The sequence below is a fragment of the Corylus avellana genome, chromosome 6 (assembly GCF_965113065.1).
Source record: "Corylus avellana chromosome 6, dhCorAvel1.hap1.2, whole genome shotgun sequence".
Taxonomy (NCBI): Eukaryota; Viridiplantae; Streptophyta; class Magnoliopsida; order Fagales; family Betulaceae; genus Corylus; species Corylus avellana.
This window is the reverse complement of record NC_142495.1, coordinates 10,791,436-10,801,228: the sequence shown is the minus strand read 5'-3', so window position 1 is coordinate 10,801,228 and position 9,793 is coordinate 10,791,436. Positions and strand designations below refer to the sequence as shown.

Below are 9,793 nucleotides of genomic sequence, written 5' to 3'. Positions count from 1 at the left end.
CTATTGTTCTTGTCTCATGCAATGGTCTCTCTCTCTCTAAAGTAACTTAAATAGAGGGCTTGGTTTTATCTACTTGGAAGTCCATTTCTCCTCGTCTTATCAACAATTTTGCTTGATGTCCTTGGATTATTGCCCTTAGATACCCTTTAAAGAAGATTGGCATATTGGATATTGCTATTGGTCCCTCATTGTATGTTCAATTAGTCCATATTGGAGAACAGGATTCCCTTCAACTCACTTGAACTCGATAATATTTATTTAGCTATATTGCAAGGGTATTATCGTCTTTTTATTTTTTGAGGGAATAAAAATACTCCTCCAATATAACTATTTGGATATTATCTAGTTTAAATGAACTGGAGATGATTATAATTCCCATATTGGCTGCTTGGCTTATAGGGCTGGGTTTTGATGATATTGGTGGCAGAATTAGGTTTTCTCTTTCCGCCGCTGATTTTGTTAGAAATACTACCGACGGAGTCGGTGGCTATTTTCGACTCTTTCCACAGCCGGTGGTGGAAAAACCAAAATTGATAGAAGAATAGAAAATTTGAGACCTAATCCTTATCAGATATCGGTACAAGTGTTGTCCATACAAAATGCTTCTTCTAACTTAGATCTAGGGAGACCAGAGGCAAAGGGACAGCAAGGAAGCTTGAAGCTTCTAGAGAATGAGAGATTATGTTCTTCATGTATAAAAAAATTACATTTAATTTATGCAGATTATGTCTCCCAAGTTTCTTGTATAAATACTCTACATTTAATTTATGCAGATTATGTCTCCCAAGTTTCTTGTATAAATACTCTACATGTCATGTAGATCGATAATCCATCAAGAAATACATAGAAGTAAAAGTATTTTCTTCTTCATCCCTATTCGTCTCTCTCACTAGCTATGTTGGGTTTTATCAATAAATAATCATTTTCAACTTGTTCCCCCAAATATAACTAAATTCAAGGTATCAATCGTATATATGTTCAAAGTATGTAACAGGAGCATGATTGAACATGTAGATTCCAGCAAATAAAATAAATATAAAGGAAAAAGAATCTTTGATTTACCTTTCTCTAATGAGAAGTACTAGGGAGCCAAACAAATAAACTCAAAAAGATTTTCAAACTGACATGATCGTAAGTCGCAGACAATGGAGAGAGAATTATATTTTTTTAATTTAAAAACTCTTGTTACGTCAATTTGAAAAATTTTGTGGATTCATTTATTTGAATTTCTATCACTTCTCTTCTCTAATATCATAGTGAGCCATAGGTCAGCAATGACACATCAGTGCATAAAAAATGATATGTTTGACCAAACAAGCAAATGAATGAGCCAAAGGAATTTTTTCCAATTTAAGGCATTTTGCCATTTGGATTTAGGTATCTGTTACTTTTAGTAATGGCCTTGGATAAAATAAATCCTTATATATATATATATATATATATATATATATATACATCTTAAAAATCTCTCCCCGACAACAATGGTTACATTATATTAAAAAAACATTGAAATTTATGCTATTAACAAAACATGACAAAACAAGTCAAGGTTCCGTCTATAATTTGGTTTTTATTCATTGTTGGATGTTGTGGTTTCTCCACCCATGGATGTGGTCCGAAGCCCTATTAATTCAGGATTTTTGTTAAATTAATACTTATCTTAAAAGTTGTTCAAACTTTCTTTTAATAAATGAGGCACAATATGTGAAATATTTTAATTAAATAGGACGAAGGAGGTGAATGATGGAATTAAGGTTCGAACTCAGAGTTTTTGGCTCTGATACCATGTTAAATCACCACTTATCCCAAAAATTAAAGCCGATTGAAATTGACAAATTTAATAATTTCTTCAATACTATACTAGTTTGATAACAACCAAAAAAAAAAAAAAAAAAAAAAACCTTACAACTATTAATGGTTTGGTGACAAATGGGGAGAGAAAGAGAGAAGGTTTGTTGTTTTCATGGAGAAAAACTGACAAAAGCTTCTATAAGGAAAAGAACCCATCACAATACAATAAAATATTTGGATGATTTAAAGCTATTCATCACCCACCTTCTACTTCAATGTATACTTTTAAAATCAGCCGGCCTTCTTGCATTGCCTGCTGTCCATGCATTGATATGAAACAATGAAACTTCTACAATTAATTCATCAAAAAAAAACAAGAAACTTCTAAAAATTAACTTCAAAATCTCATGAATAAAAAACATACTCTGATGACATCTCTTCAGACAAGACAAGAGAACCGCAGTTTTTTGGATGATCCGAAACAATGAAACTTAATAAATACAATGTGAATGACACAATGAAAAAAAGACTGCATTTGTTGTTTTTGCACATTTTTACAACATCAAGACTTCAAAGCAGACGACAAAGAACACAGACGGAATATCCTATAAGCCAAGTACATTATACAGCTGAACCGGCCTTGTTGTTTCCTGCAATCCTGCACATCCTCTTCTCTCTTTGATGTTCACGACACATTCCTTCTCTTCCATCCGTGGCTCACTCCTTCGAAATCGACTACTCTCTGCAAAGCCACCGGTACCCCCGCCGCCGCAACCTCACCCCAACCACCTCTTCGCCCAGCTCTCATCACATGTCCCATTTTCCCACCCCTAGAAGAAACCGGAACCCATCTCGGCCGACGCCTTTTGCTTCGGACAATGACCTGTCGTGGCAAAGCGAGCTTTCGTGGCATTTTGAGCCAACCGGGTGGCATGACAGCAACTTAAGCGCAGCTTTAACGCCGTGGACTGCTGCCACCCCGCCAGAGAGAAGTCATATATTTCATCGCTCAGCCAATGACTATTATCTTTCACGAACAACCGGGTTTGGAAGCTTAGCAAGTCCGATTTATGATTTTTCTGGCTATAGCCCCGTCCCGGCAGGGAGGCTTGAGCTCCAAAGCTTTGTTGCTAGAGATAATGAGAGTTCATTTTCTGGAAAGAGTAATATTCATTCTGGGGGATATAGCAGCAATGTCCCTCATGGGTTTTCAAAGTTGGAAGCAATTAAAGAGGGGAGAGGTGGAAATGGTAGTGGTCCTTTGGCTGAAAAAGATGAGCTCAATATGTTTGATTATGATCCCTTAAGAGATGATCATCATCATCTTGGCTTGTCTCATGGTGATCGTTATCATGGTCATGGGCTATCACATGGTGGGCATCATCATGATCATGGTGTTTCTCATATTGGACATGATCACCATGGTAAGCATTATAGTTATGGGCACCATGGTCATCATGGAAATCATGACATTCCTAGTGTTTCAGCTAATGATGGCGATGATGATGAGGATGAGGATGAGGATGAGGAGGAAGAGGAGGAGGATGGAGAGCCAGTAAAGTCAGTTGGGCTGCTTAGCTTGTTCAGGTATTCAAAAAAGTGGGATATAGTTCTTGTGTTCTTGGGCTGTTTAGGTGCTCTCATTAATGGAGGATCCCTTCCTTGGTATTCTTATCTTTTCGGAAAGTTTGTGAATAAGATTGCTACAGAATCCTCAGGCCCTGACAAAACTCAGATGATGAAGGATGTAGGGCAGGTACACAAATTTTTCCCCTAGCCTATTGCCATTAGTCCTTTGTAGCCAAGTGCTACCCTCAAACTTCAAAATGAAGATTTTTGTTAAAGTATTGATTAAATAATTAAATTTGTTTTTTTCTATCTGTTTAAATTTTTGGGATGAATGATGATTTAACATAGTATCAAAGTTAGAAGTCCTGAGTTCAAACCCTCACTCTAAAGTTTATCTCTCATTTCAATTAAATATTCTACGCGTTGGGCCTCTTTATTAATGTGAAATTTGAGCCCACACATAGAAGAAGTGTTAAAACATTGATTAAAATATTAAATTTATTCTTTCCTATCTGCTTGAGCTTTTGAAATAAGTAGTGATTTACGGTTTTTAAGTGTTTAACTATAGAAGAGAAAGGATTTAAAAAGAAAAGGGCAGTTGCATTGTGCAGCTTAATTTCCCCTTTGACTAAAAGAAAACTCTGAGAATAAAGGATAGATTAATGGGTCATGATGTAAAATTCTTAAATATTTTATTTGTTTTAAACCAAAAAGAATGGATCATAATGTATTTTGACTAACTTTGAAAATTCTTCTTTTTTGGAATTTTTAATTCTCAGGTATGTCTACTTATGACTGGATTAGCAGCAGTTGTGATTGTTGGAGGATACATGGGTAAGAGGAAGATTAATAGAGTATAAGCACCTACAATAGCTTTCTGTCCATTTCCTTTATATATTTCTCAAAAGTAATCAACAGAGTTCTTCATATTATTGGCAGAGATCACTTGTTGGAAACTGGTTGGGGAGAGGTCTGCTCTACGGATAAGAACAGAATATTTAAGAGCAGTTCTACGACAGGATATCAGTTTTTTTTGACACAGAAACAAGCACTGGTGATGTTATGCATGGAATTTCAAGTGATGTTGCTCAAATACAAGAAGTGATGGGAGAGAAGGTCAAAACTTCATTTGTGTGTTTTATTTATTTATTTTGTTATTTCATATTCCTTAATTTATTGGACATTCAACACATTTTAAACTCTCTCTCTCTCTCTCTCTCTCTCGTCTAATAGCAGATGCCACACTTCATCCACCATATATTTAGCTTCATCTGCGGCTATATTGTTGGGTTTTTGAGGTCGTGGAAAGTGTCTCTAGTAGTCTTCTCAGTCATCCCAGTGACAATGTTCTGTTGTATTGCTTACAAAGCTATTTACGTGGGTCTAGCAACAAAAGAAGAGGCAAGTAGAAAAGAGAATACATGCATGGAAAAATAAACAATCTTTATTTTGTCTAATGTATTAGCATTTTGCTCATTCAATTTTGGTGCTCTTATTTCAGGTTTCCTATAGGAGTGCTGGTCGAGTGGCAGAGCAAGCCATTGGTTCAATTAGAACTGTATTTTCATTCGTTGCAGAGGATCATTTGGTAGCAAGATATGCTGCATTATTGGAAAAATCGGTGCCTTTGGGGGCTAGGATGGGGTTTGCTAAGGGTGCAGGAATAGGAGTTATCTATTTGGTTACGTATTCAACATGGGCATTGGCTTTCTGGTATGGAGCTATATTGGTTGCCAGGAATGAGATATCTGGAGGTGATGCCATTGCTTGTTTCTTTGGTGTCAATCTTGGGGGAAGGTAATAATCTTGTCATCCATCGATGTAGAAATATTTTCAAATAGTTATTGAATATTATTTTGTGTATTAGAAATTTTTTAAAATAGAAGGCCTTAAAAAACATTGAATGAAGAGAGTTCCACATTGGAGAGAGAGACAGTGAAGTTGGCATTTATAAGACCCAACATACTTTAAGCTATTAAAAAAGCTTAGGCGTATACACTATATACTAGTACGGTGCGAAGCATCGGACGCACACGTGTGGCATGGGCGCTAGTGGTGCTTTGATCATTTTTAGACGGTCAAGATATATTATCAGAGTCTTTGTCTCTTGATAGGATAGAAAAATTTGAGGCTATTTTGGGTTTAATTTCGTTTTGTGCAAAACGCAATTAAATTTCGTTTTCTGGGCTCCATTGTATCCTGGAGAAATATTTGCTGCTACCCTCTTGCATACTATTTTCTGGTGTAGACAAATAATTTCTTAAGAAAAGTGACGTTTTAACACACTTTAGGAGCAATTTCGTTTTTCAGTATTTCTCCTATATCTTTTTTTATATAAGCTTTCACATAGCATGATAAATATATATATAAAAGATGCTTGAGAAGGCACCAAAGCCTCCACGATGTTCTTACTTCTTAGTGCTCGACAAGAAAGAAACATGTTTTCTACATTTTTTTACAGGGGCTTGGCATTGTCACTATCATACTTTGCACAATTTGCACAAGGCACTGTGGCAGCAAGCCGGGTGTTTGAAATTATAGACAGAGTTCCAGAGATAGATCCCTACAGCCTTGTGGTGAGGACACTCCCAACTGTTCGTGGAAGGATTGAGTTCAGAGGTGTTACTTTTGCATATCCATCTCGCCCCAGTGATCAAGTTCTTCATTCTCTTAATCTACTAATTCCATCTCATAAGACTTTCGCATTAGTTGGTGCCAGTGGAGGTGGCAAATCCACCATATTTGCTCTTATAGAGAGGTTCTATGATCCCATCATAGGTAAGCTTATCAGTATCTTATGGAAGAATGTTGATATATATGAGTGTCATTGCTAATTTGGTTAGAGTCAAAAACATTTTGGCAGGAACAATCACCTTGGATGATCATGATTTAAGGACACTGCAAGTCAAGTGGCTAAGAGGTCAGATAGGTATGGTTGGTCAGGAGCCAGTTCTTTTTGCCACAACAATATTAGAAAATGTGATGATGGGGAAGGAGAATGCCACCAAGAAAGAGGCCATTTCTGCTTGCATTGCAGCCAATGCACACACCTTTATCACTGGCCTCCCACTAGGCTATGATACTCAGGTGAAATTGAAAACTTTGATAGAAGTATTATTCAAAGTGATAAATTTTACAATACAAAGTTGGAGTACTTATACACACGGTTTAACCTAAAGCAGAATCAACTAAACGTAGTACAGAATCTTCAAACAAAATAAGTACATTACAATCAAATCTCCTTGTGTCTTTTCTTGTTGTGCAAGTCATCCAATGGTTGTAGATCTTTCCTTCTCGGACAGGTCAGATTATAGGCTGCATTATTGTAAGGAGAATCTCTTTGTATGCTGTCATGAGAGGTCGTGGGATTCCTTAAATATTTCTATATTGGTTCTGTGATTAATGCAGTTACCGATCTGTCTTACGTTCACGTCTGCGCTTGAGCGCACTGAACTTGCGCTTGAGCCCTTGCGGGCCTAATATACTTTAACAGAAATTACACATGATAATTCACAAATTTTCATATATGTTTATATAGCCTCTATGCCTGTCAATGCATGAATTGTATACACAAACACATAGCTCGTAAACACATTTTTGAACAGGTTGGAGACAAGGGAACACAACTCTCAGGTGGTCAGAAACAGAGAATTTCACTGGCTCGAGCCATGGTCCAAGACCCTAGTGTCCTTCTCTTGGATGAACCTACTAGTACACTAGACCCTGAATCTGAGTCTGTAGTCCAGCAAGCGATTGACAAGATTTCCCCTAACCGAACCACAATTGTCATTGCTCACAGGCTAGCAACAGTGAGAAATGCTCATGCCATTGCATTTCTCGACCATGGCTCTGTTGTTGCCACCATCAGCTCACGGAAAATGTTGGTGCCTACTATAACCTTGTCAAGCTTGCTGCTGATGCAGGTTCAAAACCCTTATCAAAACAAAATCATAGTCCAAAAAATTCTATGTATGAGCAATCAATTTATGATGTATCGAGATCAAACTACTTGAAGTCTATGCAAAAGGAAGAGCAAAAAGAGATGGAAGAAGAACAAAAAACAAAGCTAAGAAAATACAAACTTTCTGAAGTTTGGAACTTACAGAGACCAGAAATTGTGATGCTAGTGTTCGGATTTCTGTTGGGTATTCTGGCAGGCGCTATTCTATCTGCTTTTCCTTTAATTCTTGGGGAAGCCCTTGAAATTTACTTCGGCGACTCATCGAAGATTGAAAGAAAAGTTGGTTACCTTTGTTTGGCAGTTGTTGGGCTTGGTTTTGGGTGTATAATCTCCATGACAGGGCAGTAAGGTTTGTGTGGGTGGGCTGGAGCAAAGCTCACAATGAGGGTGAGAGACCTCTTATTCCAATCTATATTAAGGCAAGAACCAGGTTGGTTTGATTTCGCAGAAAATTCGACTGGAATACTTATCTCAAGGCTCTCAATTGATTGTGTTAGTTTTCGTTCGGTCCTTGGAGATCGATTATCAGTCTTGTTGATGGGTTTGAGTTCAGCTGCAGTTGGACTTGGGGTGTCGTTTTACCTCGAATGGCGACTAACCCTTTTGGCTGCAGCTCTTACTCCTTTCATCCTCGGTGCAAGTTACTTGAGCTTGATGATAAGTATTGGACCAAGACTTAATAACAACTCCTATGTCAAAGCTAGTAATATTGCTTCTGGTGCAGTTTCAAACTTTAGAACAGTCACAACATTTTCTGCTCAAGAACAGTTAGTTAAGTCATTTGACCAAGCTTTATCAGAGCCTAAGAGAAAATCTGAGAGAAGGTCACAAATTCTAGGCCTAATACTTGGCTTTTCTCAAGGTGCCATGCATGGAGCATATACCTTAGTTCTTTGGTTTGGCGCATTCCTTGTAGATAAAAATATAACAAGCTTTGGGGAGGTAGATAAGATATTTCTCATTCTTGTTTTGAGCTCATTTTCTGTGGGACAATTAGCCGGTCTAGCCCCAGACACTTCATTGGCTGCAGCAGCCATTCCAGCAGTTCTTGACATCATTGATCGCAGGCCATTGATTGATAAGGAACAAAGAAAAGGTCGAAAGATCGAACGGTCGAAGCCGTTGGGTATTGAGTTGGAAAGGGTGACATTTGCATACCCTTCTAGACCTGAGGTGATTGTTTTGAGTGATTTCTGCTTAAAGGTCAAAGGCGGAAGCATGGTGGCTTTGGTGGGGGGAAGTGGGTCAGGAAAATCAACAGTGATATGGTTGGTGCAAAGGTTTTACGATCCAATTCAAGGGAAGGTAATGATGGGAGGAGTTGATTTAAGGGAAATTGATGTCAAGTGGTTGAGAAGGCAAACAGCTTTGGTGGGTCAAGAGCCTGCACTCTTTGCTGGGAGTATAAGAGAAAATATTGCATTTGGGGACCAAAACGCTTCATGGGGTGAGATTGAAGAGGCTGCAAAGGAAGCTTACATTCACAAGTTCATTAGTGGCCTCCCTCAAGGCTATGAAACTCAGGTATGATCTAAATATTGGAATTACAGACCTTCAAAAATAGGGAGTTATCATAACATCTAATTGCACGTACATTCTTAGAGGCTTACTCTGTATATAACGACCTAAACAAAACGCTAGCCACATCCTCCATTTAAACCCTTGACACCCTCATCAGAACCACTTCATGCAATGTTCCAGTACTACATAACTACCATTTGGAACAACCCAGGTAGGCAAGAATGGGGCCCAGCTTTCGGGGGGTCAGAAACAAAGGATTGCAATAGCAAGGGCTATACTGAAGAAATCAAGGCTACTGCTGCTAGATGAAGCAAGCAGTGCACTGGACTTGGAATCAGAGAAGCATGTCCAAGATGCACTAAGAAAGGTGGCTAAGCGAGCCACCACAATCGTAGTGGCCCACCGCCTCTCAACGATCAGAGAGGCCAATATGATTGCTGCTGTGAGAGATGGTGCGGTGGTGGAGCATGGGAGCCATGATGCCCTCATGAATTCCCATCGTTATGGTGTGTATGCTGGCTTGGTTCGTGCAGAAATTGAATCCAATGCATTTTCTTGAGCCATGTATTTTAATCATATATTCATCTTATCAAGTTTGCTCCCCAGGAATTCGCTAATAGGGAAGATGTTTGTATGTAGAGAAATAGAGCCAAGCTTTATATTGTCATTGAACATCATTTTGTAATTTTATTGATTGTGATTGATACTCTATAGAGAAATGTTATTTAGTAGATTAGGATGACGTGATCGACAGTAAAAATCAATCCGTAATTTTTTTTTTCTTTTATAATCCCTTGTTGATCCAAATACTTATTTTCACTGTCACATTATCTTAGTTGTATGACAGTCATATAACAATCTACTAAATAATATTACTCTACGCTATATACACACACCAAATGGTGAGTTTTTTTTTTTTTTTTTTTTTTTTTTTTTTGAGAAGAATAGAGC

The 9,793-nt window shown here is 37.8% G+C and overlaps 1 pseudogene; it reads left to right on the top strand.

Moving 5' to 3' along the window:
- Positions 1–1,743: 1,743 nt before the first annotated feature.
- LOC132187860 (ABC transporter B family member 19-like) lies at positions 1,744–9,401 on the top strand (annotated as a pseudogene).
- Positions 9,402–9,793: the final 392 nt, after the last annotated feature.